Here is a 15022-nt window from a genome sequence, read left to right on the forward strand (position 1 = left end):
GTTTCTAAATGTTGCCAAACATGTCTAGCTGAGCATTACAAAGGACCTCAATAATATGACAATCAAGTCAACTGGCCAAGTGACCCCTCTGAGATTTACTGGCATTGTTTTGTGTGAAACAAAAATCTATCAGTGCACTATTTCTGAACATAAACAATTGGGTCCTTGACAGAAAACAAATCAAGGTTAATTTTGATGTGCTAAGGAGAAACGTACACATCAAGCGGAGTTTCACAAGTTAAGCAGCTGCAAAACTTGTCTAGTCGTGCTGACTAGCGTGCTCCATTGCCAGTTTCTTAGGAAATACTACAGAAGCCTCTGGCCATCCGTATTCTGATCTCTATAATGCTAAAGCTGTCAGTGGCAATGCTTTCACATACACTTTGCTTTATTTATCATTGAGCATCAAAAGCAGTAGTTACATGGAATCAGGGTAGGTTTTAAAGTGAAAAATGGTGATGTGTCTGTGTTGTGGGTATTGGGACATAAATGTATGTCCACCCTCCATCGGGGCTAAAGATATTTTTATACTTTGTCAGCCAAAGCACCCAGGCAGCCCTTGGTGCTCTGTCACTCAGCTTACCAGATTTCAACAAGCAAAAGCTGGATCTACCGCTTCAGTGACGCTGAGACCATAATCCCTAAATCTTTTAATATCATGTAGAAAATGTTCGGACAGGGCAGAAAAAGGTCATGGACAAGGATGAGTTGTAACAGCAGGGGTGGGGGAATGGATCAGTAATGGAGGGAATGGGGAAGATGAGGTAATCTACAATGGGAAACTGAAATTCAGACAACCACACTGTGCGGCATATTTAAACCGTGCAAGTAGTAACTCTGAATGTTCCAAATCTGTATAACTATTAAGGTAGCAGAGTGTCTATCATGTGGGGTGCTTTATTGTCAGGGAAAATCTTCGTTTTCAGATTTTTGTGAACCACTAGTGTCACCAGACGATATTGCAAAAATAATGAATGTTTTCAAACAAGTTTCCAGAACATGATCCTTGTCATAAGTCACAAAACAGACTGTCCCACCCAAACTCATCACTTTGGTTTTACGGTTTTGGGCTGAATGGTATAATAAAACAAACAGAGCCAATTTTTGAAAGCACCATTAAGACTCATCAGTTTTCCACAATCAAGAACCTGCACACTGCGACAGCTTTATCATATTCTTACTAAATTATGCCTATATAAACTTTTATGAATACCTCAAAAGGCCCTTGGAAATGGTCATGAAGAAGTGCTGTTTTGTAATAAGGGCTTCCGTCAACTGTGTTGGCATAGAAGACCAACTTATCCCATACATTCAGTAAACACTATTAATTGATCCAGCATGCATTAGCATATTGATAGTTCATGACAACATAAAGCTGAAGTCAGAAGTTTACAATCACTTAGGTTGAAGTTATTAAAAAGTAATTTTTAACCACTCCACAGATTTCATATTAGCAAACTATAGTTTTGGCAAGTCGTTTAGGACCTCTACTTCGACAATTGTTTACAGACAGATTGTTTCACTTTTAACTGACCATCACAATTCCAGTGGGTCAGAAGTTTACTGTTTACCAAGTTGCCTGTGCCTTTAAGCAGCTTAGAAAATTCCAGAAAATTGTCAAGCTTTTAGGCAATTAGCCAATTAACTTCTGATAAGGCTAATTGGGATCAATTGGAGGTGTACCTGTGGATGTATTAAGGCCTACCTTCACACTCAGTGCCTCTTTGCTTGACATTATGGGAAAATCTAAATAAATCGGCCAAGACCTCGGAAAAACAATTGCGGACCTCCACAAGTCTGGAGGTACCTCCATCTGTACAAACAATAGTGCACAAGTATAAACATGAGACCACACAGCCATCACACAAATTCTGTCTCCTAGAGATGAACATAGATAAACATCAAGATGGTGAAAACAACAGAATTTGCCACTGCCATATCTACCAGCTCATTACACAGGAAACCAAACCATTCCAACAACACCTTGGCATCCTGAAAAGCACTGGATACAAAAACATTGCCACTGCATCAAATCAGCTAATGAATTATTGATTTGTGTGCTCATTATTTTCATAGACAATTATGCAAACACCACAGAGCTGGGAGTAAAGTGGAAAAGCATGTATCAAGTATGTTTTAACTAACACAAGCTAAAACCAGCAATCAAAGTTAGACCAGTTTAAGTTGTATTATCAGCCGAGGCTCAGCTGAAAGAGAGCCTGGTTTCCTAACCTGTCCATCTGACAAGTGCCCAAAACCCATCTAAAACCAGTGCAACAGACAAGCCAAATCACCTTGGCGAAGCTGGGAGACCATCTAACCACTTTAGGTTGGTTTGAAGTTGTTGATTTTTTGTTTTGTTTTTTCAGTAACTATATCAGGCCATTTTTATATGAACAACGCACAATTTTAAAGTAAACATTCATTTTTCCAATCATTAATGGCAAAATATACAAAATGAATAATTGCAAGGCTATAGATAAGCCACAGCAAAAGTCAGAAGTTTACATTTAGGTTGAAGTCATCAAAACTAGTTTTTTTAACCACTCCACAGATTTCATATTAGTAAACTATAGTTTTGGGAAGTAATTTAGGACATCTACTTTGTGCATGAAATTAGTAATATTTCCAACATTTATTTACAGACAGATTGTTTCAATTTTAACTGACTATTTCATTATTCCAGTGGGTAAGAAGTTTACATAAACTAAGTTAACTTTGCCTTTTAAGCAGCTTGGAAAATTCCAGAAAATTATGTCAAGCCTTCAGGCAATTAGCCAATTCACTTCTGATAAGCTTATTGGAGGTGTATCTGTGGATTGGTCTGGTTCATCCTTGGGAGCAATTTCCAAAAACCTGAAGGTACCACGTTCATCTGTACAAACAATAGTACACGTAGTTTGGTGCGAAAAGTGCAAATCAATCCCAGAACAACAGCAAAATACCTAGTGAAGATGGAGGAAACAGGTAGACAAGTATCTATATCAACAGTTATATCAACTGCTCTTACAACACCATAAAAAAGCCAGACAAATATCTTTTTTGGAGAAATTTCCTCTGGTCTGATGAAACAAATTTAACTGTTAGGCCATAATGACCATCGTTATGATGAGGAAACACTATCCCATCCATGAAGCATGGGGGTGGCAGCATCATGTTGTGGGGGTGATTTGCTGCAGGAGGGTCTGGTGCACTTCACAAAATAGCATCATGAGGAAGGAAAATTATGTGGATATATTGAAGCAACATCTCAAGACATCAGCCAGGACGTTAAAGCTCTGTTACAAATGGGTCTTCCAAATGGACAATGACCCCAAGCATACCTCCAAAGTTGTGGCAAATGGCTTAACAACAACAAAGTCAAGGTATTGGAGTGGCCATCACAAAGCCCTGACCTCAATCCAATAGAAAATTTGTGTGCAGAACTGAAAAAGTGTGTGCGAGCAAGGAGGCCTACAAAGTTGACACAGTTACACCAGTTCTGTCTGGAGGAATGGGCCAAAATTCCAGAAACTTATTGTTAGAAGCTTGTGGAAGGCTACCCAAAACATCTGACCCAAGTAAAACAATTTAATGTCAATGCTACCAAATACTAACAAAGTGTATGTAAACTTCTGACCCACTGGGAATGTGATGAAATATGAAATATAGAATTCTCTCTACTATTATTCTGATATTTCACATTCTTAAAACAGTGATCATAACTTAAGACAGGGAATGTTTTCTATGATTAAATGTCAGGAATTGTGAAAAACTGAGTTTAAATGTATTTGGCTAAGGTGTATGTAACTTGTATGACTTAAACTCTAACTGATATTGATTGTGGGAGTCTATTCTTTGGCATTACATATAAAAGCATCTCAAGCTGTACAAAACCCAAAATAGGAAACATTTGAACACAAAAAGGTCCACAGGAACAGGCATTGATATTTCCAAGGTTGTCATAATCCATCTTTCCTCTTTTCAACACATCACCACAAGAATAAATACTCATTTAAATGCAATGGAACTGAAATGGAAGAAAAATACACAGTGGTTTGGATTCAACAGTGTACATCAATTTTGACCAGTAAATAAAAGCCAAATGATAAATTATCTTGTAGTATTTTAGAAAAAACAGGCAATATATAGACAAAAGCGCTACAAAAACTTTGGCGTGTCTAAATGAATAAAATCTGCACTAAAATGAGAAAAAAAGCTGATTGTTGATGAAGCCACAACACAAAAGCATGACTGGCATCACAAGCCATGTGTGCAATTGAATCTTGTTTACATTGTGCATTTTTGTATGTGTGTGTGTAATATATATATATATATATGTTTTCTTTAGTGTGTATGTTATGTTTTTGTGTACTGTAGTGTTCACTGTGTCAGGCTGCTAATGCCCTCCGATTTTATATAGCATACATAAACACGTCAACTAATCAAATCACTAGCTAATTGAACGACAGCTTAACCAATTAACCAACCTACAAACAAACTGTAACCTATTACAACCAAACCAACAACCACTATAGTAACTTACCGACCACTAACTAAATCAAGCAAAAACCAACCAGCGCAGATTCACCCATGTAGTAAACGTGTACCTGCACAACTATCTACTGACATACCTTATATACATATACTACATACCTAACAAACTAAAGTTGAATTATCAATCTTCAAATTCTAAATACAAAAAAAAAAAAAAAAAAAACTTGGTTTACAAACTTTGAAGGTTACAACTAAACCAAATACAGAGTGGCTTTCTCCCCAAAATAGACAATTATGCTCTCATAATAACTTTTGTATAATCCATGTGAGTACAGGGATGTGTCTGAGTCTCTCTCTGGCTTATAATGGGGTAATCAATTCCACATGGAGGTGAGAGTGAGCCACTCTTGTACCAAACATGGCAATCAGTGTTTGATGAGTCATGCTCCCCTTTAAGCTGTCTTAACCCCCTGCCCTCCATTTTTTACTCCCTCACACTGTATCTCTGAAGTTGTGCATATCTCTGCATTCCATTTAAAGCTGTAACTTCAAGATATCTGGCTTGTTGAGCTCATCAATTTGAGCTGAGTTTTCCTCAAACAGCACAAAAAAAAAAAAAAATATCACTGCATACTTTCCACCTCTTCAGACTGTGTCATGGGGCCCAAGCTACGCAGAACAGCATACTTTAACTGTGGAAAACAGTGAAGCAACTGAGATAAAAATTCCAACATCTAATCTGCTACCACTAGTTTTTTTTGTAACAAGCCTTTAAAGGATTCAGAAGTCAAGAAGTCAGAACGTCAAGGAAATGAAAGGTCATGAAATAGACTATGCAGTTATGAGTCTGTGGTGCAACTACCGATTTCTCCTTACCAAGATTTAGATGGATTGCGACACAGAAATATAGACCAACGCACCAACTACACTTGATGTTTAGAAACAGTTTGATGTTTAGTCAGACATACAAATTCACAATGCAATCAGCCCCTCCACGCCACTCAGACCATTTATCAAAATTAAGCTGTAAACATTTTTATAATAATTATCATTCTATGTGACATCACAATCATTCCATTAACATATGACCACCCATATTTACATATCATTGCCCATTCAGTATTCATTAACTTGGCCCGAAATAATAAATGACAATATCAACTACACGGATGGAGGTTAGTCAATCATAATGGTGATCTTTTACATATAGAAGCCTTAGACAAGTGGGAACCCTTAATTATTTATTTATTATAAATTACTGCTTAATTTCCCTTTGCATCTCTACCTATCTGATTTAGAAGTACTAACATTGGGAAATAGTGCTATTAAGGAATCTCCTTACGCTGAAATTGTAATAGGACTGTATCTTTTACATCAACACATTCTTATACTATGAGTTCCCAAGCTTTTATGATGAAAAAAAAAAAATGGTTTCATTACAACAATTTACACAGTGCAAAATATCAGATAAAATGAAAGCAAACAGAAACCAATATTCATAGTGACACTTAAATACAGCATTTGTACACTGTGTATCATATAAAACATTCTTCCCTTTCAGAAAAAAAAAATTCTTACCTGCTCATCTGAAATGCCTGCCTGTCTTCTGTCTGTCCCTCACACTCTGTCCTATTTTCACATAAACCAGAAAAAAAACAACTAATCATTTTTATGGACGGCTTTAACATCTTCATTGAACACATGACTTGAATTATTTACACCTGCTATATATCTAAATTATATTGGCATACAACTGAGCTTTAAGACGTTACTGTAACTTTTTGTAAAGCTGCTCTTGAAATGTGGATTGTTTAAGATAATATTCAAATAAAAACGACTTGACCACTGGTCTTTTCAATAGTGTCCGTTTGCCCAGTATTTTATTTTTTTCTTTACCTGATTAACTGTTCCTCCTCTCCCTCTTCAGACTGGTCTACACTATGACATCATTCACCTCCGATGTTATATAAGATGTCCAATGCATATTCACTCAAGACATACATTTTCTACAGTAAAAATGAAAAAAAAAAAAAAGTAAAAAGTAAAAAGCAGAAGTGTCTGTCAACTGAAGGCATGATGTGGTATAATGCGACTCAAAGAATGATTCCAGTGTGAACAACCTCGTTGATTAAGCTAGTTAACATCAAGTGACAATGACGTGTTTTTACCTACTTGTTTCATTGATAGCTATGGGACTGAATTGCAATGAAGTAGCTAACTAGTTATGGTATAGCTAGTGTCATTAGCTAGATTACAGCTCTATCTCCTTATGAGTATAGGTTGTTTTTGAATTTTTACAGCCCCTCTTCGCCCAGCAATGCCAAATGTTCTGCTGGGCAGTGCTTCTCTTCATCTTACAGTCACTGTGCAGTGAAACAGCAGTAATGATGTGTTTTGTTAGAGGAGATTGTGCGCCACTAGTTGAGCGATGGGTTGGTGTAAGAAACAAATCAATAAATCAAAAAGATTTAAATTTAAATAATTTCTTCTGGCCAGTGCTGGGATGCAGTTTGAACTAACTCTTGCGTTACTTTCGTTTCTTTGTTGTATACAAAGCGCGTGCATGCTTCCGACTTTCCGCGTGAACTTGCTAGCGCGCTTATGTCACTGATGCGTCGACTGCTGCCAGGAATCAATTTGTTTCTCACACAAACACATCGATTTGCTTCATAAGACTGTTATTGATCGACTCGTGTGGATGAATTTTATGCTGCCTAAATATGCCTTTTGGACTGTCAAATAGCCAGCAGCCTGATGGCACCTGTTTACTTACATTTTAAGGACCAACAGAGCATCAACCTTTTTCTAAACATCAAAATTTATGTTCTGCTGAAGAGACAGTCAAACACATCTGGGATGGCATCAGTGTAAGTGAATGAGCGAATTTTCATTTTTGGGTGAACTATCCCTTTAAGACATGTCATCAAAGGGACATTTTGACATTAATGATAAAGTGATCTGGCTGCAGTTGTCTTTGCTGCAGCACAACTGGCTGTAGGATCTTTGTTATGAAACAGAAGCCAGGCACGGCCATGTGACCCCAGCCTGGCCTTGTGCTAACACATGCTGCAGTGGTCTCCAGGGACATCTGCAAACTGCATTCACTCAAGAACATACAGCCTCCCTGTGCAAACATCAGCTAAACCACACTGTTTAGTGCTATGCTCATTTTGCACGATTCTTATGACACCTGTCAGAGTGAAGATTTATAATATTTAAAGTTGGCATAAAATCTAAATTGACACATTACCTTTTCTAATGCACATTGCTGATCTTGTTGTGAAGTTATTCCACATTATTCCAGATTAAAGAAATGCCCTGGGGTTGTTGCAAGTTAAGCTCAATTGACAGTATTTGTGGCATAATGTGGTTTACTACTAAACAATTTTGACTCATCCCTCATTTATCAAAAAAGAACAAAACTATTACGTTATTCAAAAAAACATTAAAAGCTTGTCTTCGTAATATATAATGCCAATTTTATAACTTCCTATGCATCTAAAACAATTTACTTCACAAGCCCCCCTCCTCCAACCACCTGGTTCCAGTTTAGTATACAATGCCAAATCAATTCCCAATGGAAAAAAAATTACAGCGCCCCCCAATCTTACTTCACTCAGAAATGTGTAGTTTACTGAAGTAAAATGTGTTGCCTACAGCATTTCAAGTTGACTTTAATGATGCAATTGATTCAACAATTTCAAAAGTTAATTTTAGGACTACCCTGTTATCTTGAGGAAAAAGATTACATCGTCAGATGTACTTCAACCTTGTAGCAAGGCTGTTGTATCAAGTGCTCTTTGCAGTGTGTTTTAGAGCAATATAGTAGTGTAGCCAGTCATTTAAAGACTGTGGCTTTAACAGGCAAGCTGTAGTTAATCACACTGTGCATGGCAGGGCTTTTTTAGAGTCAGTCCAGACTCTAAAGTCGGCCAAAGGATCAGCTTTAGGGGGTTTGAGCAAGACTGCAGACTGAGCATTTTCAAGCCGTGCGAAAAAACACAGCTGCATTCACATTTGCCATTGGTTCTCTTTGAAGTGTGTAATTGATCTTAAAAGTAATTTGATTTTAAAATTACACCAAGTGTGGATATCTCTCTCCATCACAGGCTTCTAAGAGGGTCTTAATCTCTCATGTTACTGGAAATGGAAATCTGACCCTTTTAACACAGACAGAAACTCTTTAAGTTCCGTAATTCCTCCATGCTAGGAGGACGACCAGTTTACCCAGACCAAACAATTGCAGTGGCGTGAATCGTAAAGTCCAAGTCACTGTTTGCGTCAACAGAACTCCCGTAGAATCACTGCTCTGAATAAACATGCTCTTGCTGCGTGTTTAGGCCTATTAAAAATGTGGGCCAATTTGACAATGCTATTAACTAGCGGTGGGGACATGTCAAACATTCACAATATATTAGCAATGATTTCGAGCTATACAAATTAAGTAACAATCTGAATATTGCAATATTAAAAAAAAAAAAAAAAAGTCAAACTGTCCGTTTCAGTGAATCAATTCAAAACTATGATTCAACAATTCACTGGAGTCATCACTCGATGTTAATCTCTAAATATATATATATTAGATAGATAGCTGTTTATTGCTCTGTATTGCCATCTTGTTGCAAATAACATACAATGACTAGCCTAAATATTATTATTCTTTGTGTTCTAAAACTAGATTTAAATTCTTCCCAAGATGTAGCTGTGGATGGCTGCCTCGGTATGGAGCTCTCCAAGAGCCGTTTATGTTTGTTTGTCCTGTGTTTAGTAAATTATTTCTGATCAGTTTTACCAGAGACGAGCTGCTGAACATTTGGCAGCACACGCTTATTTGATTGATTATTCGGACATTCTGTTGGACATTTTAGTCGGATAAGCAGTGGTGCTGTTCAAGCACATTAAAAGACGCAAACGTGGGAAGGGTGCTGGCGCGCTGGTCAAGCTCCGACAGCACGGCTTTTGAAACACACTGCCAAGCATCCATCTAGCGAATCACTGCTCTCTTCCTAACAAAACAGACAAATTACTTCTCACCTGCAAAAAAAAAAAAAAGGACTTTGCAAATTGTCCTTCATGGAAAGTGGCTTCACTGGCTGAGTGAAGCCATTCCAGACAGCACATTACATCTAATGGACTTCCAGATCGCGCCGCGGAGTTAATGGGGAAAACGAGAGGTGGAGGAACGTGTTTTTCATAAACTAATTTTGGTTAACAGATGTAACAATGTTGAAGATGTGCTGTCCTAATTTAGAGGTGCTCTACATAAAATGTAAGCCTTTCTACTCACTGTGGGAATTTTCCTTTTGTATTCTTGTGCGTTTATATTTCTCCACACGTGTGTATGAGCGCAGCACGGCAACAGCTGGCTGATCATATCAAAGAAACTGAGCAACATTACGCAGACTCACTTCATATTATTCTTGGAGATTTTAACAAGGCAAATATCACATGTGAACTGCCCAACACAGCACATGGCATGCCCCACCATTGACAGAAATAAACTGGATCATTGCTACACACCAATAAAGGATGCATATCGCTCTACCCCTAGATCACAGTCTGTTTCATCTTCCGATCTACAGGCAGAAACTAAAATCAGCTAAACCTGTCATAAAGACTGTAAAGAGTTGGCCCAATGAAGCAGAGCTGGAACTACAATCATGCTTTGACTGCACTGATATGTGGATATGTGCATTCCTACTAGGACTTATTTAACATACAATGACAAACCATGGTTTACAGCAAAACTCGGGGAGCTTCATCAGGCCAAAGAGGATGCTTACAGGATTTTGGATAAAAATCTTGTACAATCAGGCCAAAAACAGACTGACAAAAGGAGATTAGAGTGGCTAAAATAAGCTATTCTGAAATAAATAAATAAATTATATATATATATATATATATGCTTTCAGTTAACGACCCTGCATCAGTGTGGAGAGGCCTGAAAGACTTTACCAACTATAAGATACCATCCCCCAACACTGTAGGGTATCAACAACTGATTGACGATCTGAATACGTATTACTGAAGATTTGAAAAGCCCAGTCACACACACCACACATCCGCTCCAACCTTCACAGCACACAAACATTTACACTTCCTACAACCACCTTCCTCCCCTCTCCTGCTACTCAACCTGCAATTAAGATCTGTGAAGGTTGTGTGCCGGGTCTTCTGTAAACAGAAGACAAGAAATATACAGGGCCCAGACGGTGTGTCACCCACTTGTCTAAAATCCTGTGCTGACCAGCAGGCCCCAATCTTCACACAGATCTCGAACAGATCACTGGAGCAGTGTGAAGTTCACTGCTGCTTCAAACGCTCCACAGGTCTTAATGCTACATGCAGTCGCTCTGACGTCTGTTGTCATGACGTAATTTGAGAAATTGGTGTTGGCCCTCCTGAAGCACTGAACCCTTCCTGGATCCCCTGTGGTTTTCCTATCGAGCAAACGGGTCTGTGTATGATGCAGTCAATATGGGACAGCATTATATACTTCATCTAGACAGACCAGGGATTATTTGCTGACTTCAGTTCTGCTTTTAACACCATCAACCCCACTCTCCTATGGACTAAATTAACACAGCACTGTAAAAAAAATAACTGCACCGCCAAGGTACCCCTCCGACAAGCTCCTGAAGTTTGCAGACAACACTAGTCATCGGCCTTATCAAAGATGACGAGGAGTCTGCATACAGAAGAGACGTTGAACAGCTGGCCGTCTGGTGCAGTCAAAACAACATGGAGCTGAACACGCTCAAAACATTGGAGATGATAGTGGACTTTGTGGAACACCCTAACATTAACCCCGCTCACCGTTCTAAACAGCACAATGGCAGCAATGGAGTCAATCAGGTTCCTGGGCACTACCATCTCACAGAACCTGAAGTGGGAGACACCCAGACTCAATTTTGAAAAAAGCCCAATGGTTGCACTTTCTTTACACTTCTATAACTGTCTGGTTTGGTTCAGCTACCAAGTCAGACATCAGAAAACTTAAAAGGATAGCTCGGACTGCTGAGAGGATTAAATGGCACTCCCTTACCCACCCTGCTAGAACTTTACCAGCCCTTTTCATCACACTTGTGTAAAATCACTCTTGACCCCATTCACCCAACACACTTTTCAAACTGTTGCCCTCTGGCCGGTGCTACAGAGCACTGAGCACCAGAACAGCCAGTCAAAGGAACAGTCATTTCCCCTCATGCCATCCACCTCATGAACCGTTAAAACTGCCTCCAAATATATTAATTTTGTCAATACAACAATGTGCAATAATGAATCCACCCATTCCTACTTATATCCATATTTCATTTATATTCTTTAACATATCCAGCATCTTCAATACATTAAATCACCTGCACATAACTGTATATAAAATATTTGTTAATATTATTCCTCTATTGTACATTTTTCTTTTTCTTATTGGTTATATCTTGTTTTTATGTCACTATATGTATATAATGTTTAAATGTATATGTTTGAATGCATGTATACATATATGGTTGCATTCTCTTTGCACTGGAAGCTTCAGTCACCATGAAAAGTTCCTTGTGTGGGTTAGCATACTTAGCAATAAAGCTCATTCTGATTTTAGATTGATCTGGTAACAATTACAAAAATTGGTTAAATACACAAAATATTTGAACGCTTTCAGACCCTGTGCCCATTCCAAGGGTGTTTGGTGTTTTTATTTTTAAAGGATTTTGTCATTTTGTGCCAGCCAAATGTTCTTTGAAAAAGCATAACAAAAATAAAATGCTATTAAAACATAACCGTACCAGAGTTTTTTTTTAATTGATAATAATTTATGGCTCCAATTAGAGTAGATAAAGCATGGTCATGTTTTTTGTGTCTACAGACAGCCTACATGACACTAAAATGTACAATATTGACATTTGAAAGCATTTAAAATTTCAACATTTTGACGTCTTTATAGCTTTAGCAACGTAAATATTGACGAATCCATTAAAACTATATTTGAATACACAAATTAATTACAAATATAGTTGCAAATTTGTACTGTTTATAGACATTTTAGATCCCTTAACCCTACCCCAACCTCTGAACAACTGCATTTTAACAACATAAAATCATGTAACAAGTAGATTAAATGTACAGTAGCAATAATTTGTTGCAACACGTGTAGACCGTTACAGCGGGGGCGATAGCGCTGCGGTGGATGGTGGAGATCATTTAATAACTGAATTTGGATCCGTTTTTCACAGAAAGTAGTCTGAAGTTTTGTATTATAGAGAACAAATGTATGGATTAATTTTTTGTATTGTTTTATGGTGGTTTTTGTGGTTTCTTTTTTTTTTTTGGCATATTCTGAAAACTCCTTGTGTCCAATGGCAAACAAAAAAAAATGTAATGATTAATAAATGGATTAAACAATTACAGTGTTTTTGTTCATTTTAAAGTTTATTCTTGGTTAAAATGATATAATCCTTTAAAATGTTTTATAGGGCAGCAGGAAATCGCCCTAAACTCATATTATAATGTCAAATGTGTTAAATAATTGTGATAGCATTTAAATAATCTCATTGATTATAAATTTAATTATCTGATTAATTCTATGAATTATTCAATATTAATGAATTCAAACAGTACACGCAAACATGTGTACGTTGCTTTAGGTGTTAATACATAAAATTATGTTTAGATGCTGTCAATACATCAATATTGTATGTTTCGTTGTCTATGCAAATGAAAGAAAATGTATGTTTGCTGGAACCAAACTTTACGTAAGAATACATACAAATTCTCATGATCACGTTACTCCAGAACATAATTGGGTTCTGAAAGAGTTAACCCATTTCAGAGCAACTGCATAACAACAGTGAACAGTATAGCCTATTGAATATTGTCAAAAGGCTGAAAAATATCAAGATCGTTGTTTTAGAATAATGCACAGTCCTATCATTGACCACTAATAAAATGTAGAACTCTCAGCTCAGTTTAACATATTGTACCATGTTTAAATCCACTGATTTCCATCCTGAATATGCAAAGAAAATCTGAAATTCTGTAGATTCCATCTGTGACCAATCATACCCAAACACAGGAAACGATCAACAAAAACATCAGCACCATTCATACATTTGGGCTATTCCTTTGTATTGAGAAAACACCAGATCAGGAGATCTTTCTTCAGACAGCAAATGTGGTTTCAGCAAAGCCACTTCAATACTCATTTCAACAGCTCTCTTGATTAGCAGAACGTGCCGAGACTGCGTGAGAACATCCTCTTAACTGTCTCATTCATCTTGTATCATAATTTCTTTCGATTAATTAAGAGCTGCTTTGCGCTGGGCCTAGAACTCTTTCTTCGCTTCTCGCAGAGCACATTATTCCCAAGCGGACAGGGAGAGAACATTGATCAAATGAGAAGAGAGAAAGAGAGAAGCAGAGAAATTCTTCACATAAATCACTCCAGGGCTGGCTGGGCACCATGATAACGCTCCAGAGACCCTTTCAGCACATGGCCAGTGGGAGGACGGAAGCAGCAGAGATGGGGAGTGCTGGAGGGCTGGTTAATATTCTGACGCTGCAATGAAACTTCACAGAATGTTTAATGTGCTGCCACTGGCCAGCAGGAGCAGAGGAACTGCATTGTCATTGTCCATGCAGTCATGTACAACAGCAACTGTGGCATCTCAAAGTATTTGGACACTTGAGACATGCTTAAAAATGTATGAATGTCATTGCATTAAATAACAAATATCAAACAAGGTTGCATTTATTGTAAAGATAGCACAAGCACACTTCCAAAGCCAAACATTTCAGTAGTCATTTGTTGACAAAACTATTGAACACGGTCCATAGCTAATGTAATGAACTTCATCTGTGGTTACTCTATGGCACATGTGTGAACTTGGAGGGAACTGACTTCAAACAGCCACTAAAAATCACCATGACTCCAGTTGGTTAATTGTAAACAAATAACGACCAGCATGTACTTATAAATACTCTTGATCTCCCTATGCATCTGTCAATGAAACCATTTTAGAGTCTTTATTAACGTTCTCTGAGAGAGCTGACAGGTGTGGGAATTTTCTGTTGTTAACAACCTAATGAAAGGGATGGTTATATGCCATTGACTAAGGCTCACCTGTTTCACCCACTGGCACAAGTTTGCTTGGGATTGACACATGGAAAGACAGAAAAATATAGCTGATGTCTCATTCAGCTGTTTTACAACAATCAATGCTGGTAAGCCAATGTGTATGGCCCAATTAAAGAGATGTTTCAATGACATAACTAAGCACAGTTTGCCCTTTAGTCTTTAAAGGTTTTCCGAGAATTTTCTTCTTTTCCTTCTACAGGCCTTGTAAACCCCAATTAAACAATTTCTAGTGAATTTCACAAAAACATGTCTAGGACACATTTCAACCCAATATAAAACAAAATGATCACATGGCAAGACGGCATGTTGTTTCAGAGTCAGTGGTACCCTAGGATTGGCCACATTATGCCGAGATTCACCGACAAGTGGGATCTCCTATCAGACATTTTTGCATCGGCTCCAGCATGTTTAACTTCA

General features: G+C 37.7%; 1 pseudogene; it reads right to left on the bottom strand.

Annotated features, from left to right (window-relative positions):
• Positions 1-15022, bottom strand: part of LOC127623803 (protein enabled homolog) — a 150247-nt pseudogene that overhangs the window by 113960 nt on the left and 21265 nt on the right.

Source organism: Xyrauchen texanus, chromosome 30 (assembly GCF_025860055.1).
Source record: "Xyrauchen texanus isolate HMW12.3.18 chromosome 30, RBS_HiC_50CHRs, whole genome shotgun sequence".
NCBI lineage: Eukaryota > Metazoa > Chordata > Actinopteri > Cypriniformes > Catostomidae > Xyrauchen > Xyrauchen texanus.